The sequence below is a fragment of the Hakea prostrata genome, chromosome 7 (assembly GCF_041222555.1).
Source record: "Hakea prostrata isolate BN-2017 chromosome 7, UWA_Hpros_2, whole genome shotgun sequence".
NCBI classification, from domain to species: domain Eukaryota; kingdom Viridiplantae; phylum Streptophyta; class Magnoliopsida; order Proteales; family Proteaceae; genus Hakea; species Hakea prostrata.
In genome coordinates this window covers 51,974,299-51,996,777 of record NC_142606.1, presented here as the reverse complement: position 1 = coordinate 51,996,777, position 22,479 = coordinate 51,974,299, and positions in this window count along the sequence as shown.

Sequence of the window (22,479 nt, the reverse complement as noted above, 5' to 3'; positions counted from 1 at the left end):
CCCGTGAGAGGACGTGAGAGCTTCCCGTTTACTATATGTGGATGACCAATAGGGTTGATGAGTCCGTAATCCGGGATTACGCTGACTCTAGTGTGAAGGATACCGGAAAGGATCGCCGGGGGCGAGGAATGGACGTATCTAGAACTGAGATGATATGACTGAGTAGATGACTTGCATTGGGCTAGGCTTTACTGTGACATGCGCCAGTACTTGACCAAATGGTGATGTGAGAGAGTGGTGACTAAATCCCCAACCATGGTTTTTTTGAGGACTTTACCGATATTCCCCGGGCATTCCCAAGATATGGAACGGGAGAGTGACAGACAACCCAGAGAAGTATGGTGCTATGACTTAAAGCATGTCTACCTTAGAGACCAGCATTCATAGAGTTAGAACCATACTTGCATCATGTGTTCCATTTCATATTGCATCATGTTATGGCTTGTATCATATGGTTTATATGTTATGGAATGACTACCTTACTGAGTTCTTTCGAACTCACTCCTTTTTGCAACATATTTTGTTAGACTTTTCTGCAGGTACTACCACTGTTGACTGTGGCAGTCAACCCTCTGGAGGCCGAGTCGAAGACTTGTATCATACTGGTGGCGATGAACCAATTGATAAAGACGAGTAGACCGAGATCGGGACTTGTTTGGAGTAGTTCAGTTTTATAATTGTGTGTTGGGGATGGGATGTCGCCTCATTCCCTTTTTAACCTTTTATTTTAATTGTCGGGACTATAGCTTAGTTGTTTCACTTGTTATTTGGTGAATCGGTTGTAACCTTTACTTTTAGTCGTTTCATCTTCCGCTAATATTATAGGACGGGTTTCCTCCCTCCATTTTACACTCGATTGTTTATACTAATGAAATCCTTTCCGCACTCTGATGTTATTTGTGAATCCTTCTGAGGTACTTTCTCGACTTTTATTATTGAATTATTTGGAAATAAGGAATTGTTCTTGCTTTTGATTATATTATTGTGCTAAGTGACTATGATCGTTCCTAAACTTGATCGGCGGGACAGTAATTGTCACATCCTCCCAGCCGGTACCCTATCTGGCATACCCGAGAGTGTGATCCACAGCCCGAAGATCAGGTATCGAGTAATCAACCTCCCACATAAACAATAACATAATCATGAACAATAATAATAAAAGTGCGGAAGATAAACCATAGATTCAATAAGGAAAGAATGAATCATATATAAATCAGAGTACTAGATATAATCAGAGTGTCAAAACAGATAAGTAAAGTGAGGCAAAATCCCACTCTACAACCAGCGGAAAAGTAGTTCTAAAAGAGAATAAGCTAGACAAAATCTAATCCCAGTAGCAAGTACAATGGGTAACTAATTTGTTCTCCACTTTATAGACAACATCCCTATAAGTATAAATCTCATAAACGGCACAAGGGCGCTTCCACTCAATGGTCGGACTAAGCATCGTACGGAGCATAACCACTCGCGGGATCTTCAGTGTAATTGTTGTAACCGCAATCACCTTCCTGGAGATATGCCTCTTCGCCTTGAGTTTCTTCATAGGGACCGTCATAATATTCGAGCACTGCAGAATAGTCTAACAAACATTGTACAATAAAGGAATGAGTTTCAAAGAAACTCAAAGAAGGCGATTAAATCCATAATAACATAAATGGCAGGATTTCAGAACAAACATAAATGCAATATGGTATGAGACAAGCAATGAATGAATGAATCTAACTCTATGTATGCTGGTCTCTATTGGCAGACATGCTTTAAGTCATAGCACCGTACTTCTTTAGGAAGGTCTCAATCACTCATCATCAGTTGGTAATGGGTCCGGCATCCCTCGGGACATTCCATGGCTGGGGGTTAAGTCACCACTCTCTCACATCACCATTGGTCTAAGTACCGGCGCATGTCAAGGTAAAGCCTAGCCAAATGCAAGTCTTCTACTTAGTTACATCAAGTCAGATCCAGATACGTCCATTCCTCGTCCCTGACGATCCTTTCCGGTATCCTTCACACTAGAGTCCACATAGTCCCTGACTACGGACTCATCAACCCTATTGATCATCCACATATGGTAAACGGGAAGCTCTCACGTCCTCTCACGGGTTGGTTACCGGTCTTGAGCGCCCGTGAGCCCAAGTCTAACCATATGCAACCCTACCAATAAATGGCCCCCACAATGTGATTCCCTGTCCTCTCACGGGTTGGTTACCGGTCTTGAGCGCCCATGAATCCCCATTGCTACCACGGGTCGTTCGGTCTCAATACCCCTCCGATTAGGGTCTGACATAACAGGACATCCTAGCCAAACACTACTAGACAATCTTAGATATGTCATCCAATAGTTTAGGAAGGTGTCCATAGGGCATCTCCGGAAACATCCCATAATATTCCCGTAGTAGTCCAAGGACGGAAGTGTCAAAAGGACACCTCTCCTTTCCAAACCATACTTAAGCATACACATGCATCAATTCATATCATCACATATATGGTAACTTCATATATGGAAAGAAATCAATAATTACAATCACTTTGTATATAATTGGTAAGTAAATCATACATGAGTCAATTCAATATGATTAAGTAATGCTACTGATATCAAGATAGTACCACAGTAGTATAACATCATAAGAATCTAATTAAAGAAATAACTTAACAAGATTCTAATATAGAAACTAAGATATGCAATTTATGTTGTTAAAGAAGTAACCATCCTTACCTTTTATAACTCGCAAAGGAATCCTAAGAAATCAAGTAAGATCTTGGCAAACTTGAGAAGAAGGTCCTAAACAAGTGTATACAACATATTAGGAAAGATCCCTAACAGAAAAAGATACCAAAACATCCAACACAGACCAATTTCGAGTTGTTGTACTCATTGGTCGACTGGTCCAGTCGACCAATCAGTCGACCAATGTAGACAGTAGCCTAAAAAAAACAGAGTTTTAAGATATAAAATCCGAATTTGGTGGTTCAAAAGGGTACTAATCAAGGGGTAAACTACATCAGTAGTATTCTAACATAAAGGGGACCTCAAAACACTAATCCAATCAAGCCATCGAGATCCAAATTAGGAAACAAAAAGTTACCATAATTAGATCAACCATGGATCTTGAAGAATTCAAGATAGAAATCAAAGACAAGAACAATAGAAGAATGGATCATTGCTTCAGGTAAAGGTATCATGAAAAGCAAACTTAGATCTTCAAGGAAATAGGCTTAAAAGCATTAATCTAAATAAGGAAACAAAACCTACCATATATGTAACTATCATGATTCATGAAGAAAACATGGTATGGTTGAAGAGGAACAACTAAAGATTGATAGATCATGGATCATGAAAAGAAAACACAGCAATGGACTACTAACATGATCAATATAGAAGATCCAAGGAGATCAGAATTCAAATCAGAAGTTAAACAAAAACTAGATCATGGTTTGATCATGATTCCTTCAAAAGCTTGCAATGATCATGGTTAAGATCATTGTTCTAGCCATTAATCCTTAGGATGATCATGAGAGACAAGTCCAGAGATGTTTGCAACAGAGAATGCAGCATCTCCTCTACTGTCTCAACTCAAAAAGGAAAGAAAAACAGAGATGGAGGAGAAGAAGAGAGTGTAGACATACCTTTGATGCAAAAGGAAGAGTTTTGACGAAGATCCGTCAAGAAAATCACCAAGGATGCAAGGGAGATGACTTGCAGAGGTCTTTGGTTCGTTCCAAAGAGTTTGGAGGCAGCAAATACGAAGTAGACTCGAGATTGGACTTAAATAGAGCAAGCAAGACCTAATTGCCAAAGACAGCACTAATTGGTCGAGTGGATTGGTCGACTGGTCCAGTCGACCAATGCTGACAGCAATTCCAAAACAGGGAATTGAAGACCCAGATCAAATCCAATCCTAAAGGGGTTTTGCACACATAACAAGTGACTTACCTAATAGGTAGAAATGCCTTCAAACCATGATAGAGAGCACTCCAAGTCCATCAACTAATCCGATCTTCATCAAGATTCAGTTTCCATAAATAGAACTTCATCATCAACTCTTATGGATTCAAAGCCAGGACACCAAGTCCTCCACGGGATGGCCCAAAGCTGACTTCTTACTTTACTTCGGGTCACTAGACCTACAAATAACAAGGTTTCCGGGTCAAGGTTAGGGCTGGGTTTTACAGTAATTCACTCCCCGGGTAATCCAGATAGGGTATCCCCTTGGTGGATTTAGGGCGGGATGTGACATGGCATGCGCCTTAGATTTTGAAATTGAATTTAAGTCCAAACTTCCCAGGATGGTAATGACGGGGGACTGCTTCTGTTGAATCTGTCGATTTTCCTGCTGTTTAGTATTTTCCTCTGGCGAGTTGTACTGAAAATCTCCCTTGACTTGTTCTTCTCTAGCTGGTGTTCGTTTGTTCCACCTTCTCGGTTGATCAGCGGCATTTCTTCTGTTGCCCCCATTTCTCTTTTGTACATATTGGTCCAGTATTCCTTGACTAATCAGTCATTCAATTTCATTTTTCAGAATTCTGCAGTCATCGGTATCATGACCATGATCTTTGTGATATCTACAGAATCTATTCGGATTCCTTTCATCCGCCTTTGCTATCATAGGTAATGGCCATTTCATAAATCCCTGATGCTGAATTTGCATCAGAATTTCTGATCTTCTTGTGTTGAGAGGAGTGTAGTTTTCTTGGAATGGTTTTGGGATGTCCCTTCTGTATTGACAATCAGGAATATTTCTTGAAAAACTCCTGCTATTCCTTCGCTCTCTCTGATCTCTCTGATCAGATTTCACAACTCCATCATCTTTCCTTTTAACTCCATTGCTGTCAGTTTCTTTTCTTGCTTGGAGAATGTCCTTCATATTTGCATACTGATTACAGCGAGTCGTCAATTCCGCTATATTCGATGGCTTGTTCATGATCGGGAATTCCGGAAGATGCTCATCTGTTAGGCCTCTCGAACATAGCGTCATATGCCACCGCCTCATTCAAATTTTTAATTTGAATTGATTCCTGGTTGAATCTCTTCATGTAATTTCGAACTGATTCTCCCGATTTTTTACGGATGGCAGCTAAATTATCAACAGTTTTGCTGCTTTTCATGCTACTTTGGAATCTTGACAAGAATACTTTCGTCAAATCCTTAAAATCCTTAATGGAATCTGGTAATAAGCTGAAGAACCAGGTTGTTGCAGATCCTTTCAAGGAAGATGGAAATAAGCGACACTTTAAAATATCAGAGTTACCTGCTAGCATCATAACAGAGTTGAACTGAGCCAAGTGTTCCATTGGATCTGTGCTTCCATCATACATTGTGAATGTCGGAAGTTTAAAATTGCGCAGCAATGGTGCTGACATAATGTCTTTAGCAAATGGATTTTGATTCATTATTTCCTCAGCTTTTTCTCCGCCATCTTTGTTCACCAGTCGCTGAATCTGATCATCGAGGACGCTGTCACATCCTCCCAGCCGGTACCCTATCTGTCATACCCGAGAGTGTGATCCACAGCCCAAAAGATCAAGTTTAGGAACGATCATATCCATTTCGCACAATAACATAATCAAAAGCAAGAACAAATCATAATGTTCAAGTAATTTATAATAAAAGTCAAGAAAGGATCTCAGAAGGATCATAAAAAAAATATCAGAGTGCGGAATAACAAGATACCAAAATCAAAAGACAACTGTAGAGTATAGCGGAATTATACCCTACAAATACATGCGGAAGGTAGATCGGAATCCAAGTAAAGCTCTAAGCTAATACAAGTAAAGTAAAAGATAAGTCTAGAAGAAACAAAAGAAATCTAATCCACATCTTCAGTCAGCTCTTCTTGTTCTTCAGTCTTCATCTTCTTCACCTTGTGCTTCCTCATACGTACCGTCAAAGAAATCCGAACCTGTAGAGAAGTCTAACAACAGATTGTACAAAAAAAAGGAATGAGTTTCGAAAGAAACTCAGTAAGGCAAGTTAATCCATAACATCATAGGTAACATGTGGCAAACCATAACAAGATGCAATGCAATATGAAACAGATAATGTATGAATGCATCTAACTCTATGTATGCTGGTCTCTATGGCAGACATGCTTTAAGTCATAGCACCGTACTTCTTTGGGAAGGTCCGCTCACATCCTCAACCATTTAAGATATCTTGGATTCCCTCACCCATTTAAGGTATTCTTGGGCAGCCGGTTGGTAATGGGTCCTTCATCCCTCAGGACAAACCATGGCAGGGGGTTAAGTCAACACACTCTCTCACAACCATTTGGCAAAAGTATCGGAGCATGTCAGGGAAAAGCCTAGCCCAATGCAAGTCATCTAGTCAGTTATATCAACTCAGTTCCAGATACGTCCATTCCTCGTCCCTGACGATCCTTTCCGGTATCCTTCGCACTAGAGTCAGCGTATCCTATGGCACCGACCAACTCGGACTACGGACTCATCAACCCTATTGGTTATCCACATATGGTAAACGGGAAGCTCTCATGTCCTCTCACGGGTTGGTTACCGGTCTTGAGCGCCCATGAGCCCAAGTCTAGCCATATGCAACCCTCCAATAAATGGCCCCCACAATGTGATTCCTGTCCTCTCACGGATATAACTCACCGGTCTTGAGTGCCCGTGAATCCCCATTGCTACCACGGGTCGTTCGGTCTCAATACCCTTCCGAATCGGGTATGATATAACAGGGGTATATCCTAGCCAAACACTGCCAGACATCCCTAGGTATGACAATCATTGATTCGGGAAAGTGTTGATGGGCAACCCCGGAAACATCCCATACTATTTCCGATAATGTCCAAGGACAAAAGTGTCAAAAGGACACTTCCCAATCCCAAACCAAACTTAAGCAAACACATTCTCAGATCAGTCATGACATACACAACCAGTAGTTCATCATATAAAAGAGAATGTAAAAGCAACATCAGATTAAGCAGTAATAAGTAATTCATATAACATAAACAATGAAAAGATGATATAAATAAGTGCTACTGTTCCCACAGTAGGAGATCAGAATTAAAATACAATAACAGTAGGTAATCTCATAGTTTCATAAAGTAGAAACCAGAGAACAAGCAATCTATGTAGTTAAGGAATCAACTGTCCTTACCTGATTATCGCCGAAGATAATCCAAAGATCAAAGAGAGAGACACCAAACATGGCAAATAAACCCCTAACAAGCATAGATATAACATTAGGAAAGATACCTAAAAGATCAGAGAGCAAACGAATCAAATCGAGCGAAAATTGAAGCTACTAACTTCATTGGTCGATTGCCTTGGTCTACTGACCCAGTCGACCAATGAGTCGACCAATCGAGTCAGTACGGAATAGTGAAAACTGTTTTGGCCATAACTTCTTCGTTTGAAGTCGGATTGATCCGAAATTCGAAGGGGAACTTCCTAGGATGTATTAGAATCATATAGGAAGATAAAATCATCAAGTCATGGTAAAAATATGGGTTCTTGATTTAACCCAAGAAACTAGGGTTTCAACCTTTATGGCTCTCATGAAAAGGTTATGATCACGGGGAAGAAAGGGAATGGTTGAAATTAAGAACATAATAAGAAAATCTTGTTTAGGTTAATAGAAACATTATGGGAAGATAATCATGGTCAAAAGATGGGTTCTTGATCTAACCCAAGAAATTAGGGTTTCAACCTTTATGGTTCCCATGAAAAGGTTAAGATCACAGGAGGGAGGGAATTGATGATTGGCCAATTACAACAAGAAGAATTAAAGAATATTGAATTTAGATCAACCTCCACATTACCCATGAGGTTTCCCTCACATGGGAGGTTACAAAAGGTTTCCAGAAAGATCATACAAGGGTTAGGGTTTCAAAGGTTAGGGTTTCAAGATTAGGGTTTCAAGAATTCAACTGGCTGGGGTTGAGATCATGATGATGATCATAGATCTCAAGGAACAAGATGAGATCATGGAGTGGATGGTTGCAAGAGTGCATCATCTTCTTCCTGATCTCAGCCAAGAACAGATTAAAGAAAGAAAATCAGAGATGGAGAAGAAAGAAAAGAGAGTAGACATACCTTTGATGCGAGAGGAAGAAGATTACTTCAAGTCTTGAGAGAGATCACCAAGGAATGCAAGGGAATTGATTAGATTAGGGTTCTAACTCGTTCCAGAGGCTTAGGAGGCATAGGAGGCGAAGTAATCCCGAGATTTGACTTAAATAGAGGAGACAGGACCAAATTGGTAAATTCAGACACCATTGGTCGATTGGATTGGTCTACTGGTCCAGTCGACCAATGAGTCGACCAATCAGGACAACAAGGTTCAAACAGGGATTCGGAGGGCTATACAAGGTCAAATTGAGTGAGGTTTTCTTCTACGAGTCAATCAAGAAGTCTAGTTTCCAGAAATACCTTCGGATAAAGAATTGGAGTTTATTAGGTTCACCAACTAGGCTCATCTTCTTCGATGCGCAAGCAGGATTTGACAGACATAGTTCAGCAACTTCGGACAGGGATTTGGAAGGTTATATGGGGTCAAATTGAGTGAGATTTTCTCCTACAGGTCCATCAAGAAGTCTAGTTTCGGGAAATATAATTGGATTGGGCATAGGAGTTCATTAGGTATTTCAACTAATTCACCCCTCTTCGGTGCGCAGATTCAAAACTAACACTGACAATGCTCTCAAGTGAGGGGCATCATCGACAATGTCCATGGGCTTGGGTTCCGACACCAAATCGTCAACCAAAAGGGTCTACAAGCAACATGCTAAGATCAAATCAAGGTCCAACTTTAAGGTCAAACATTTAAACTAACCCTTCTTTACCCAAAACAGATAGGGTGCCCTGGCTAGGTTTGGGCTGGATTTCACAGACGCGAAATCTTTTACTGATTTCCGATCCATAGACTTCAGATCTGCAATCTCCTGATTTTCCTGTTTCTTTCTTATCTCTCCAATCCGCAACGCTTCTACTCTTTTTGCTCCAGATATGGCTCAATTGATCATCTCTGGACGAGGTGGAGAATGATCCTCCAGCATTCTCTGCCTCTGTCGAGTTTGCATCACTGGAATTTGCGGCATCGGAACCACTTCTCTCGTTCTTCTTTTTGGATTTACTCTCCTTGGCTCCCTCTGGCTTGTTTCCGCCATTTCTATCGGTAATTCCTCCTCTCGCTCAGGTGATTGAGCCATAGCTTATGTTCTGACTTGATTTCCCAAAGACGGCGCCAAATGTTAGTGCTATTTCTGCCGATCGCCTTGAACCGTAGTTTTCCGCACCGAACTCCTCAAATCTGATTCGATCTGGTTTGCTCTTCGATCGGTCAACCTCTCACTCCTGAAAGAAATAGAATCACAGTAAGAAACGGAGCCGATCGTCTTGATCGGCGTCTCGTCTCCGACGATCTAGTCAGTATGGTGTCGATGGTGTTTACAGAGCTCTCTCGAGCTTCTAAAATGCTAGTAATGGAATTCAATCAGAGTGAGCTTAGAGTTTTGGTTGATTCTAGAGACTTACCTTCTTACGGATCTTCCCTCGCTTTTATACTGGCTTTCCCGCTTATAATACTCTTTCAATCATGACCATCAGATCATCGCTCCTTTTTGGACGTCTTTGATCATCTTACCTTTATCTTTCAATTGAACCCGGTTGAGGTTGGTTTGACCGGTATAAACCGGTAATGGATATATTAGTTACAACAGGTATCATGTTTTCCGCACTCTGATATTCTTAGTGATCCTTGTGAGATCTTTTCTTGCATTTTATTATTAACTTATTAGAATACAATGATTTGTTCTTGTTTTTTATTATGTTATTGTGCTAAATGGATATGATCGTTCCTAAACTTGATCTTTTGGGCTGTGGATCACTTCCCCGGGTAATCTAGATAGGGTACCGGCTGGGGGGATGTGACACGGGGCATTCAATTGGTTCGATAAAACCAGAACTCTTTAGCTTCTCTACCTCGCTTCGAACGGCTTCATATTTTTCCACGGAGAAATTTCTCCTTCGTTCGATAACTGGTTTCACCTTGGGATCTAGCCAAAGTTTGTGTTATGCAACTTGCCTATCGATTCCCGGCATATCATCTGCAGACCATGCGAACACGTCACTATTTTGCTGAAGAAAAGACTTTAACTCCCCTTTGAATTCTTCCAGCTGCTCAGATCCGATATAAGTAACTCTTTTTTCATCATCGGGATACAACTGGATTCGCTCCAATTTTTCTACTGGCTCGGGCCTTTGCATTTCTGCTTCATCCCGATCATCTCATACTTCAATCGGCAAAGCCGTTGCCTTTCTCGGCCCTTCCTTATGTTTTAGATATGCAACATAACATTGCCGAGAAATTCTCTGGTCAAATGAAACTTGACCAACTCCCATGTCAGTCGGGAATTTTACTTTAAGGTGCTTTGTTGAAACGGTAGCACCTAACTTCGACAACGACGGTCTCCCCAGAATCACATTGTAGGTAGGGAGATCCCGGACCACCAAGAAATTTCCCCGAATAGTAGATTCCTTTGGGAAGCTTCCAATTGATAGGTCCAACTGGATCGATCCCTCCGCAATTGCAGATGACCCTGCAAAGCCATATAGATGTGTGGATGATGGCTCCATCAAGTCTTCACCCACCTTAAGTTTTTGATAAGCTGCATAAGATAAAAGATCTGCAGCAGATCCGGTGTCAACTAACACCCTGTTTACTTCGCGACGTGCGATCTCTACCTTGATGACTATGTCATCATCATGAGGCAGACAAACGCCTCTCTCATCTTCTTCTCCAAAGGTGATCGAACCCTCACCATTTGGTCTTTTATGCTTCTGCGTCTCTCCGGTTTCAACAAATTTTGAATTTGCTTTCAGCCTCCGGAGTGATTCAGGCTCGGGACCACCGAAGATTGTAAGGATCGGTGATCGAGTAGCATCAATTACCTCCTACCCTTCTTAGATTTAGGAGCCTCCTTCGGTTGATCTGGGCTAACTGAACGGTCTCTTTTTACCACTGTATCGCGTGGTTCCTCTCGCCTTCTACTGACGAAGCTGGACAAATGTCCTTGGGCTATCAATCTCTCGATATCCGCCTTTAAATGTCTACAATCATTGGTATAATGACCGTAATCCTTATGGAAACGGCAATATTTTTCTCGGTCCTACTCCCCTGGTTTTGAAGGAATCTTCGGAGGCCACTTCAAGATATTCCGCCTCTTGATAATGTTCAGAATATCAGCCCAAGGAGTATTTAATGGAGTATACTCACTTTTGTCAGGAGATGTCACATCCTCCCAGCCGGTACCCTAACTGGCATACCCGAGAGTGTGATCCACAGCCCCGAAGATCAAGTATCGAGGAAATCATCCTCCCACATATACAATAACATAATCATAAACAGGAAATAAATCAAGTTTTAATATTATAAACAAGGTTCAAAACAAGAAATGAACAATCAGTATAATCAGAGTGCGGAAAGATACCAGATATCCAATGATATCAAAAAGGAGTAAAGTGAGGCGGAAACTCACTTCACCAAAAATAGCGGAACGTAGTATGAAAATCAAGAGGGATTACAACTGAAACAAATGTACTAAGAAATAAACTAAGATCAAGCGTCTTCAAGTTTATAGATAACGTCTTCATAAGTATGGACTTCATCAATCCAATGAATACGTTCTAACTCTATGCAGTTCTCAAAAGTAGTGCGCAGCTTGATCCGCATGGGGAATCATCAAAGTAATCTTGATCGTTGCCGGCACTTTGCGTGTAATACGCTTCATTGGCTTGCTCTTCACTGTCTTGCTCGTCATAATATTATGTACTGCAGGGATAATCTAACAAAAAGAAATATACAACAGGAATGAGTTTCGAAGAAACTCAGTAAGGTAGTCAATCCATAACATCATAGATAACAGGTGGCAAAACATAACATGATGCAATGCAGTATGAAACAAGTAATGTATGCATGCATCTAACTCTATGTATGCTGGTCTCTATGGCAGACATGCTTTAAGTCATAGCACCGTACTTCTTTGGGAAGGTCCGCTCACACCCTCAACCATATAAGATATCTTGGGTTCCCTCAACCATTTAAGGTATCTTGGGTAGCCGGTTGGTAATGGGTCCTGCATCCCTCAGGACAAACCATGGCAAGGGGTTTTAGTCAACACACTCTCTCACAACCATTTGGCATAACTACCGGCGCATGTCAGGGAAAAGCCTAGCCCAATGCAAGTCATCTAGTCAGTTACATCAACTCAGGTCCAGATACTTCCATTCCTCGCCCCGGGCGATCCTTTCCGGTATCCTTTCCACTAGAGTCCTAATAGTCTCAGACTACGGACTCATCAACCCTATTGGTTATCCACATATGGTAAACGGGAAGCTCTCATGTCCTCTCACGGGTTGGTTACCGGTCTTGAGCGCCCATGAGCCCAAGTCTAGCCTTATGCAACCCTCCAATAAATGGCCCCCACAATGTGATTCCTGTCTTCTCACGAGTTGGTTACCGGTCTTGAGCGCCCGTAAATCCCCATTTCTGCCACAGGTCGTTCGGTCTCAATACCCTTCCGAATCGGGTCTGATATAACAGGGGTATATCCTAGCCAAACACTGCTAGACATCCCTAGGTATGACAATCATTGATTCGGGAAAGCGTCGATGGGCAACCCCGGAAACATCCCTATTTCCGATAATGTCCAAGGACAGAAGTGTCAAAAGGACACCTCCCAATCCCAAACCAAACTTAATCAAACACATTCTCAGATCAGTCATGACATACACAACCAGTAGTTCATCATATAAAAGAGAATGTAAAAGCAACATCAGATTAAGCAGTAATAAGTAATTCATATAACATAAATAATGAAAAAGATGATATAAACAAGTGCTACTGTTCCCACAGTAGGAGATCAGAATTAAAATACAATAACAGTAGGTAATCTCATAGTTTCATAAAGTAGAAACCAGAGAACAAGCAATCTATGTAGTTAAGGAATTAATTGTCGTTACCTGATTATCGCCGAAGATAATCCAAAGATCAAAGAGAGAGACACCAAACATGGCAAATAAACCCCTAACAAGCATAGATACAACATTAGGAAAGATACCTAAAAGATCAGAGAGAAAACGAATCAAATTGAGCGAAAATTGAAGCTACTGTCTTCATTGGTCGATTGATTGGTCTACTGACCCAGTCGACCAATCAGTCGACCAATCGAGTTAGTACGGGATAGTGAAAACTGTTTTGGCCATAACTTCTTCGTTTGAAGTCGGATTGATCCGAAATTCGAAGGGGAACTTCCTAGGATGTATTAGAATCATATGGGAAGATAAAATCATCAAGTCATGGTCAAAATATGGGTTCTTGATTTGACCCAAGAAACTAGGGTTTCAACCTTATGGTTCCCATAAAAAGGTTATGATCACTGAAAGAGAGGGAATGATTGTTATCAAGAGAATAACAAGAAATCATAAGAAATCTAGTTTAAGTTAATAGAAACATTGCCCATGAGGTTTCCCTCACATGGGAGGTTACCAAAAGGTTCTCCAGATAATCACCCAGGTTAGGGTTTCAAAGGATTAGGGTTAGGGTTTTCAAAGATTCCACTGGCTGAGGTTAAGATCATGATGATGATCATGGATCTTAAAGAACATTATGAGATCATGGAATAGATGGTTGCAAGAGTGCATCATCTTCTTCCTGATCTCAACGAAGAACAGAATAAAAGAAAGAAATTCAAAGATAGAAGAGAGACTAAGTGAAATCATACCTTTGCCGTAGAAAGATGAAGAATTCTTCAAGTCTTTGTAAGAGATCACCAAAGAATGCAAGGGAATGGGTTAGATTAGGGTTCTAACTCGTTCCGAGGCTTAGGAGGCGAGAGGAGGCGGAGTATTCCCGAGATTAGACTTAAATAGAAGAGACAGGATTCAAATTTCAAAAACAGAATCAATTGGTCGATTGGTCCAATCGACCAATGAGTCGACCAATCAAGACAACAACTTCAAAACAGGGAATTGAAGGCTCAGATCAAGTCCAAACATCAAGGGGTTTTGCACACACCTATAGTGACATACCTAGGAGTTAGAAATGCCTTAGAATCAATACAGAGACCACTCCAAAACCATCAACTAATCCAATCTTCATCCGGGTGCAGTTTCCACCATTGGGACACTAGCATCAACACTCATGGATTCCAATCCAGCCATCAAGTCTACAACAGAAATGGCCCAAAGATGACTTCTTGCCTTACTTCGGGTCACTGGACCTACAATTAACAGAGTTTCCGGATTAGGGTCAGGGCTGGGTTTCACAGGAGATCTCTGCCGCCACGCCTGATAAGGCTTTCCAACTCGATCACAAATGTTCTGCTTGGGCTTCTGCTTGTTCTCAGGAGTCTTTTGTTCTTTTGCGGAGACTTTATTGTCTCCCTGGCGTGCGTCCAAGATTTCCGTGACTTCCGCTTGCTTTTGGCATCTCTGTACCAACTCAGCATAAGTTGTGGGCATGTCTTGAAGTAATAACTCCAAGAGTCTTCGATTAGTGAGTCTAGTGAACAAGGCAGTTTTAGCTACTTGCTCATCTAGATTCTCTATCTCCATTGTTACTTTGTTGAACCTTTTCAGATATTCCCGAATAAATTCATTCTTCCCTTGTCTAATAGTAAACAAGGTTTCTTCAGTCTTCTTGATCTGAATTCCACTCTGGAAACGCCCTATGAATTTGCATGCCAACTCGTCGAAATTCATGATCCTCCCTGATGGAAGGTTCGAGAACCATTTCTGTGCCGCTCCAGTTAAAGATGAACCAAAGACCCTGCAGAGAGTTTCATCAGAATTACCTGCAACTGCCATAGTTTGCTGATAATAACCGATGTGGGCCGTAGGATCTCCGGAGCCGTCGAATGTAGAGAAAGTTGGCAAACGGAAGTTGTGAGGAAACTGGTATCCGGCAATGGGCTCGACAAACGAAGTTTTTTGAATAACTGAATAGATATCATCAGTTATCTTACCTTTCGCAATTGCCCGAGCTACTAATTGATATTAGCCAGTTCCTGGCCATTGTGTGTCGATCGATCTTCAGCAACAGGATCACGACCCTGAACAATGTAATCATTATCTCGAACAGCGCGATCATCTCGAACAACTCGATCATCACGAAAAGCTCGATCATCACGAACAGCTCGATCATCTCGAACAGCACGATCATCACGAACAGCTCGTCTCATAGTTGGTGAGTGAGTTCTCACTCCGGTAACCAACCTTGTATTTGAATCTGTAGTACTCCCTTGTGGTTCGTCGAACCGATCATCATGTCTAGGGAGATTTTCAGTTCTCCTAGGTATTCGGTCTTCTTCACGGAAGTTTTGACCGACATTTTGTTCGTCGATTATTCTCCGCTGTGATGCACGCCTTCCCGTATCACGACGGTCTAGCTCTGGTGGTATCACCATCTGTCTGGTCAGTGCACGGATTGCCTGACTTACGTCCAACATCTGGAGTTTTAGTTGATCCAGTTGATATTGGAGTGTCTCTGGAGGATTATTACCTCCTTGACTGCCATCTACCTTGAGCGGCCGACTACTTCCCTGGGGAATATCTGGATTGTTTACTCCAGGAATTTGGATACCAGCATCCCGCTATGCAGCAGTGGCTGCTGCTGCCGCAGATCTAGTCACCATACCTTTCTGAAACATTCCCACAAACTGTGCCAAATGATGCGTCCAAAATCTGCTCAGCCCTTAGATCTCCTGAGAATGACCTGCAAAACAAAGCGTCAGATGTGGCCCGACCGCTGGGGTTGGGAGTCCACCTCCGAAGGCTAAGTCAGTTGATGAACTTAATCACAAACGGCTCTGCTAGAACACAGAGCTAAGGAATGAATAACTGGAATACGATTCAGATAGTAAACATCTGAGTGTTCACATTCAAGTGTGTGTATCTAGATCCCCTTCCCTTGTGGGGAGGCGATGTTTATATAGAATGTACCTTCGAATCTCCTTCGTTAGATGTATATGAGCCTTCTTCGGATAGCTGTTGGATCTCATCAGATAGATCCGTTGAGTGATAGAATTCTACTAGTTTGGACTAGTAAAGGACTCCTAGGATAATCCAATCGTTATCTGATGATTATCCTTCTGAAAGTGATAAGTGACAGCCGCCCAATTATGACTGCCGTCATTAGGTTAATTAACCTCCTCCATAAGTATTGGATTAGGGTGTGCCTGTAGCTGATTTAGTGTTCTTCCTAAGCAAGCTACCTTCCGAACCCGGCTCGTTCGGAAACTGAGTCGATTCCCTTCGTCTCGACCGGAGTCGAAGGTCGAACCATGAATGAACCAAGTTCGATCATATCTTCTCCGTATCACTACCATTCGAAGAAACTCTCGATTTGTTTAGTCAATAGAGTGTCCAGTCTAAAACTGGCTTCGTCTTGGTAAGGGTTTCTTATTTTTCATGTATTTCTTCTTAGGTTTCTGATTTTGGAATCTCCTATGTCAGCTAATCATTGCTTGATTAACAAAAACAAAAACAAAACGAGTTTAACCTAGTCATCCAGAAGAGGCCTGCTATTTCAAAAGGCAGATGTATGAGTCCTGTAAGGATCTCAATGAGATGATCAATTCCTCCTTTCATATTTAGATTGGAATAATGAATGTATCCATACTTTTGCCAAAGATTGCTCACCACATGAAACCTGCCTCATGTAGGTAGAAATGGTACGGTTGCAAATTTTGAATTGATCCTATGGGTGATGGAATTCCTGAATGGAAATTAACCAGCCTCACCTCTGACTTTCTTTTCCCATATTTTCAATGCAATAAATGATGAAATTAAGCTTAATAACTTTGATGAGTTGTTCTCTTGAACGCTTGGAAATTTTGCAGCATGGTCCATTTGAGTGCTTGCTGAATACTGTGGAAGCCTGTGCTATCGAAGTCCGGCCTGATCTGGTATGAGTTGTTTTTATATCCGTGTTGAAATTCGGAATGGAAACCATATATAGCATTGACTTGTGATGTTCATCTCATTCATATATGCGATGTAAATTGTCTTTCTAAACATTTCGCTCTGGTCAAGTGCATTATATGTGGAATACATGGGTTTTGATCTGTTTTGATTCTTTTTTTTTTTTTTTTTTTTTGTCCAATTGTATAGCAGGAAAATTGGATCAATTAAATCCACTAGGCAAGGCAAATTTGAACTGAATGTTTAACGATTTGTACCTTGTGCTACTTTTTGGGGAATTGATATTTGAAGCAAGGGTTAGGGTCATTTTCGAGCCCTGTAGTTAGAGATCTTATCCAAACCCAACAAGTGTCCTGATAGATGACATGTCTTTTTCTTTCTAAGAAACAAACTCAACCTGATCTCAGTTTAATTGGGTTGGCTCCATAAATCCAAACAAATAAGGTCACAAATGCCTTTTTCTAAATCAAAGTTAATTAATTGAAGGCTCTCTTCATGGGGATCGAAGGTTTCCTAGCATTGGAGTCTTCACCATCAAAGTCGTGGCTATCAAAATTTTTCTATCTGATGCAAGTGTCATGCATTTTACATGTTACTCTGTTCTTTGTGAACACCTTACCATGTTCTTGATTCTACTTCTATACTTGATGTGGATTTTACTTTTTGAATTGGAGATATATCAGGAAAGTATAAATTTGCATTAGTTAAGTATCGAGTGATGCGTCCAAAAATTGTTAAGCCTCCGGATCTGGGAAGATGACATGTAAAACAAAGTTAGACATGGCTCGATCGCTGGGATCGGGAGGCCACCTCCGAAGCTTAAGTCAAGAACTGGACTGATCACAAAGGCTCTGGCTAATGGCAGAGCATAAGAATAATGAATACGTAATTGAGAAACGATTCAGATACCTGATAGGTTGTACGTCCTTGGTTTATATAGATTTTACCTATAATCTTCGACCGTTAAATGAATTCTTGATCTCCTTCGGTGGCCGTCCGATCTTAGGGTTTTTCCCTAGATATTCGGGGACGCAAGTAGCTACCTATCTCGGCACGATTTCCTCTCCGCTTTATGATAGTCGCCTCCTGCAAGTTAGCTTTACCTATCGTAATAATCGGGAGGTTGTACCGGACTAGTAACCGATCTGCGGCGCCTTTACGATCATTAAACTAGGGTTTGAGTGAGTCCCCGCCTCGGTTTGACTTGAACATAGATTATGAACCTAGCTCGATACGTTCGGTGCAATTTTCCTCGTATCATTTGCCCCACATGCCAAGCATTCGAGTTACAATGCGGGATGCTTGGTTTGGATTAATGCTTCATCCGACGTGAGTAAGTTCGAGAGGTTTTTATTTTTTATCAAAAATAACCTTGCAGTTAATACCCCTGACACCTTTCTCCAGCGAGGTGCCGTCGAAACGCTTGGACGCTTCTTTTGTTGAGCGTAGTGGGCCACATGTCAATCGGGAAAGTGTACACACTGTCCAGTTGCCCAAAACCGTCATGTCTCCAATTTTTGTCATCATGGTGAAGGTTTTTGAACCGTCGAGGATTACCGGCCGTTGATGGTTCGTAATCCTAAGCATTCACTTTCTCCTAGCGGATCGGTGTGTGCCTTTCTCCACCAATTACATTCGTATTTCAAATCCATAAAAGATTTTCTCTTCCTCATCTCCTCGTATTTCTTTAGAAAAGCTTCTACTTTGGTTTACCAGTCTCACCAGCAACCAAGCTTTGTCTACCTAGATTTTCAGGAATCACAAGTAAGTTCTTTCTCCTTGCTTTTGTTTTCCTTCTTCGTATCAACTTCTTTCTTTCTAGTATGGGTAGTGGCCAGACTTCTAACGATGATTATGTCGATCGTGATTCTATCGATCGTTTGGTTTCAGGGAAAGATTCCACTGAACTTAGATTCTTAACCGCTTCCCTCGAATCTTCTGATGATCAGGGGCCTAGGATGACCTCAAACTGGATTTAATCTGCCCCTGCTGTCCCCAGGGATACTCCTAGTAATGCCCCATTAACTCGAGGAGCTTCCTCAAAGAAAAGGAAAATAACTAAGAAACCATCAGCTAGGAACATCCGTCCATCCAAAAGACCTTCTACCGAACCGGAGGGTCTTACTAAATTTTACTCTGATTACTCAATTCCCGTTTCTTGTTTTCTTCGTGCTCTGGGTGAGGACGAAAGGGTTAATTCCAATCCTCCTGGAGAGTTTTCCCTTTATGACGATTCCTTCAAGAGTGGGGTTCAGATACTGTTCTATTCGCCCATTATTGCAGAAATTCTCACACACTGGGATATTTGTCCGGGCATGCTTCTCTCGAATAGTTGGAGGCTTATCATTGGTTACTTGGGGCTCTGTCACGATCTTAAAATATCCCCCTCTTTGGGTTTTTTTGTCATTTTCATGTTTTGAACAAGTCGAACCCTCCTGGATGGGTATTCGTTTCCAAGCGTTCGAGAGTCGAACTAAAATGGGAAGGGGGAATCCTTGCAGAAGGCACTTGTCCCTCCAACAAAAAAGGGTGGCGGAAGAAGTTTATTTTCTGTAGGATTCCCGACTCTTGCCTCGGATTCCCGATGAAATGGAACATTCGAGATTCTTATACCCAAATCAACCATCTTTCGGTCCCCTCCGATCACAATAGAGATGCGATTCGAGTCATTAGATCCATTCCCTGGCGTTCCGAAATTCATGGATATGTCATGGAGTATGAAGCAGTCCTCCGCTACTGGGGTTTGAGCTATGGTGAGTGCTCAAAAGCTTCTGCTCTTTTTCTTTTGTATTGGAAACTCTTATAATAACTTTTATTCTTTTTGTAATGCAGTGCGTCCTAAATCTAATCGTAATGCGTTAAATCTCTGGCCCAAAAAAGTTTTGCAGAGGCCGAAGAGAGAGTTCCCCGAAAGGGGAGAAGATATACTGCCAATGCTCCCCTATCACCGAAGAGGGCCTCATCCATTGCCGCTCCGAAAGGGGTTACCCCCCCAAGGGGGCTTTTAAGGTCCAAGCCAGGTCGTGATGCCCGAGGGAAGATCCGGTGATTGTTGAGGAATCCACTCATGACGATACCGCCCTTGTTAAAAGAAAGAGGGACCTGACCGACGATGCTGCTTCCAAGAGAAGCAAAGTTGACCAAGGGGAAATCTATGTTCCCAAATGGAGAGTGACTCTCTATGATCCTGTTCTTTTAGATACTGAGGCATCCATTGACTGGGCCATTAACGCTTGGACCCCCTGCGATCGGAAAACCTTGAACGACACACCTGATGATGAATTGGTGAACTCCGATATCAGGTTTGTGGAACTCAATAGTTTGAGTTTGTATTCACCTTTTAGCCGAGATCTCTACAACCAATTTATTAGTTTTTGTGTTGTTGCAACAGGGTTCTAACTGAGAATTTCCATCGCGAGATGGAAGCAAATATGAGAGTCGGCCGCTTGCATGCGAGACGCTCATCTCGATCATGAACTTGCCGATAAAAGAGCGAGGGAAATTTCACGCTTGAAGGAAGAGATTTCTCGTCTTCGTCCTATCTAGGGTGAACTTATTGTTGCCAAGGTCCGGTTGGAGGATTCGAAGAAAGAGTTGGTAGAGTTGAAGAAAAGCATTCGATCCTCAGAATGTCAAATCGAGGATCTTACCCGAGAGAAGGAAAAGTTGGAAGGAAAACTGGAATCTATTGCTTCTGTCGAAGGTCCCGAGGATCTGAAACCAGAGGTTCGGAAAGCCTGTATCTTAAAATATCTGAACAGCGTGCCCTTCGGTGAGTTGCTCAATCTGTATAATCTTGTTGCCTATCGAGAGGGTGTTAAAGATGTGTGGAAAAGTATTCTGACAACCGACCCTTCTTTCCCGACTGAAGAGCATAAGGATTTGATTTTTGAGGAAACTTTTGTGGATTTGGATCTTCCAATTCCTGCTTGGGTCGCTGAAAAGAACAATCCTCCACCGGCCAACCCTAGCCATACTGTTATTTGCAAATATTTGGATGATGAGCCCGCTCTTCCCTCGGATGCCGAAGAAGCCGCGGATAATATTCCCTCTGCTCAAAATCTAGAACAACAAACTCACGAAGGCTCCTCTGATCAAAGAACTCCCGACGCCGACCCTGAACATAATCCTCAATCTTCTGCCAATTTGTAAATGCTGCCCTTTTTATATGTTTATTTAATCTTTTTGTAAGGGTAAATCTTTTTTGGTCCTTGGCTTTTAATATGATACCTTTCCAGGCTTGTTGCTTGCCGTAATTTTGTTGGTTGCTCCTTCTAGTACCATCCGAACGCGAACTTGCATAATTTGGAACATAAGTGAACATAAACTGAGAATCTTTTGGATTTACCATTGTGCTATCTGATACTTCCAAGCCCCCTTATCCAAATTATTTGAAGTTTTAACATTCGGACGATTAATCCTGTTCAGGTATCCTCTGTCTGCGTTCGGTCATCCAGCAGTTAATGCGATTAAACCGTCTATCTTGGAATTTTGTCTTTATAGGGAATGTCAAACGTCACTCAGGTGTTTAATGCTCTGATTGACGGTTGCCTTCCTAGGTCCGCTGATTTTTGTAACTGGCGCCTTTTTCGTCACATGGAGAGATGCAATGTATTCAATTTTTGTTAATTCGAGGCGTCTTTTTATATCCACCATTCATTGCTGTCATATCCCATTCGTCGTTGTTTTCAACCATTGATTGAAGACTTGAACCGTCACTTCATTTTCTCCGTTGGATTTTCAAAACTTGAAGCGTTACCATACTTTCACCGTTGGATTTTCAAGACTTGAATCGTCATCATATGGCTTCCATGTCTATTTAAACATTGGCTCTTATTTCCTTTCTGTGAACCTTTGGCATTTCTAAAACCAGAAACTTGAGAAGACAAAACAGTAATCTCCGTTTTGTTGCTGATGGATTCTTCTGATGTTCCTTCTGCTGCAACATCTGCGAAGTGTACAGCACGAGAGAAATCCTGAGAAGAGAATAAAGGGGGATCTTTAGTTGCTGAGCCTCGTCGTCACCTTTCTGAGGACATTTATAGGCCTCCCTAGAAGTTGCAACGCTCCGATTGTGTTACCGGTAGTTTTGACCGGGCGCTGGAGTGGAGCAGCTTGGCCCAAACTCCGGCTGAAAGCAAAGCTTTCAACTCTGTTTCCAATGATGCCTTCATGAAGTCTTTGGTGATGTGAGTTTTTTTTTTGAGTCTATTCGTCGCTCCCGTCCATGCTTTCTGATTATTCTAAAAATGTTTTTTTGCAGGAGTACTGTGGATAACTTCCATAGACAAGCGGAGGCGCCCTACCGAATTGGAAAAATGCACTCTGACCTTTCCAAAGTTCGGGCTGAGCCTTCGTCTAAGGATCGGGAGATCGCCCGCCTTCGGGATAGGCTTTGGGAAGAGGTAAAGGTAAGGAATACTGAGATTTTAACTCTTTCTAATGCTCTTGATACTGCCCACAGACAAATTCGTGGTTTTGAGCGAAGGGTTGTTAATCTTTCGGGAGAACTGAATAAGTCTGAAGCCAAGGTTGAAGAGCTAT